This window comes from Penaeus japonicus, unplaced genomic scaffold, assembly GCF_977035675.1.
Source record: "Penaeus japonicus unplaced genomic scaffold, GWHDUDI00000001_assembly GWHDUDI00000003, whole genome shotgun sequence".
Lineage (NCBI taxonomy): Eukaryota > Metazoa > Arthropoda > Malacostraca > Decapoda > Penaeidae > Penaeus > Penaeus japonicus.
In genome coordinates, this window is record NW_028234405.1 from 2,742,031 (window position 1) to 2,744,530 (window position 2,500).

Consider the following 2,500-nt stretch of genomic DNA (forward strand, 5'->3'; position numbering starts at 1 on the left):
CCTCTAACCTCGGCCCAAAATTTTATAGTGTCCTTTGTTTCACTTCCTTTCACTAGTGTTATATTTGACCACTGGAGTTCCATTTTGTAATGTCTTCTGCACTAATATATAAATTCAAGGAGAGGGATAACTGAGTTTTTTTTTTTTTTTTTTTTTTCTTACTGCACGCAGAGTACTTGAAACAAGAAGCAGTTACACAGCTTTCAACTCTTGTACATTATCTGGAATCCTCTGGCGAAATTCTTTGATGAGAGTAATAAATAAGGGCCATTATAATAGAAGTTGTAACAGAAATATTAATGAAAATAGTAGTGGCACCTGAAAAAGTCGTAGCAGGAGCAATGGAAGTAATAGTGCTGACTGGAACTAAAAATGATAATAGATAAACAAGTATAATCAGCATTACAGTATTAACAGTATCAATGGTGATACATTATCTGGAATCCTCTGGCGAAATTCTTTGGTGAGAGTTTTAAACAATTTCGAGCATCGTTCCTAAGGGTTTTACTCTCGATCCACAGACAGGTGATAGGATAGTTCTGATAACAAGTTTCTCTGTTTCGTAACCAAGATATAGTTTGGGGGACTAGATACTCTTCAAAGTTACAGTCATTAGACTCGAATACCTTACCTTGTTCACTCAGCCTCTGAACCTCACTTAAAACTGAAGACTTAAGAAAAGGCATGTAGGCATGGTTGAATTCACCCCTGTGCATGGCATATAACATTTCTGATGTGGAGCACCTTTCAGAAGATTTTGCAAAAAATAGGGGGGTTTCAGCTCCAACCACTGGTCACATAGTCTATGCACTGCAGGAGCATTAAATAACCAATGAGTCTGACAGGCTTACACAATCTTAAGGGGCTCATGACCATAATATATGAGTTTAATTAATTGGGTATATGCCTACTGTCTTGAGCAAGGACCTGGAAAACCAGTTATAGATTTCAATAACGAGAAATTCTAGGTTCCTAAGCATGGTCTCAGAACGTGCATAGGACACAGCTAACTGGATTGAATGACACAAATACACACCCACCCACAGACACACACACACACACAAACACACACGCACACACACACACACACCGGATATGCACTAAAAAAGGGATTTATTCTTTCCGTTTCTTGTAGACCCAACCATCACACTAGCGTTCATGTTCTGCAAGTGAACTCCATATGACTTCAGGGCATCAATAATGCCACTTGCATCCCATTCTTGTAGAGATACCAGATGCAAATAGTAGATACTTTTGTTTGTGAATGTTTACTAAAGTAATGTATAGCTAATCCCAGGTATTTATTAACAGCAATATCAGTGTATTCATCCAGTAGAATACTGTACCTCCTGTTATCAACGTCATCTTTCAGCTTAGCAACAAAATGGGCATTTAGTGCAGTGCATTTAGTTCTTTTTTACCGAAGACTTATCACTGAAGTATTTCTTCACCACGTGCAGCAACTGTTTCCTAAATTTCTGCATACATTTGAGCTGTTTAACTTGTTTATTCATGTTTCAAAGTTATTATTAGTCCACGTTCAGAAGCTGATGTACATGCAAAACGACACAACTGTTGTCGCAACGGAATGATACTGGATACTGAAGAATCTTAGGGATATTAAAGTGATACACGAAATAGTGTCTGTAATAATTTATACCAATGAGGCAACAGACAAGGCCTAATATTGTAATATCAGTTGTATTATGATTTACTTTATCGCAGTGATATTATTTCAAAACTTACTACATGTTACATGAAAGCACATGTATTATTATTTACATTGTTTGCTATATTTACGTCCTGGGCGGCCAGGACGTGTCAGTAGTGTCACGTGTGAGGCGCCCAGTGTATTTTGGTTACGGTATCAGCCTGTATAATTAATTTAGAATTAATTACTACATGATTTAGTACCTTCTAAATTTGAGTACCCCGATCGTACAGAGGTTATGAATGTTTTCATTTAAACAATGAAAACAATTGGTAAAAAAAAGGCCAGACATTATGGAGTTTTGCCTGATTTCTTTGGCTAAATCGGCTAAATGAAATATGTTCTGGCAAGATGTAGCCTAATTCGGTTAAATCTAGCCGAAAAGCGGCTAAGCTGACAACGCATGATAATTACAATAATAGTATACAGTAGATGATAATATTGGCAAAATAATGGTCATTATAATAGAAGTTGTAACAGAAATATTGATGGAAATAGTAGTGACACCTGAAAAAGTCGTAGCTGGAGCAATGGCAGTAATAGTGCTGACTGGAAATAAAAATGATAAGAGATAAGCAAGCATAATCAGAATTATGATATTAACTGTATCAATGATGATAACAAAATGATAACTATCATCATCATCAATATCAAATTTATCATGATCATTACCACGCCATTCACTTCTTTATCGAGTGATTATTTGGGGGAAATAATACTTAAAACGTAAATCTACATAATCATAGCAATCACCATAAAAAAGTTAAATCTCACACAGCTTGATCGGCA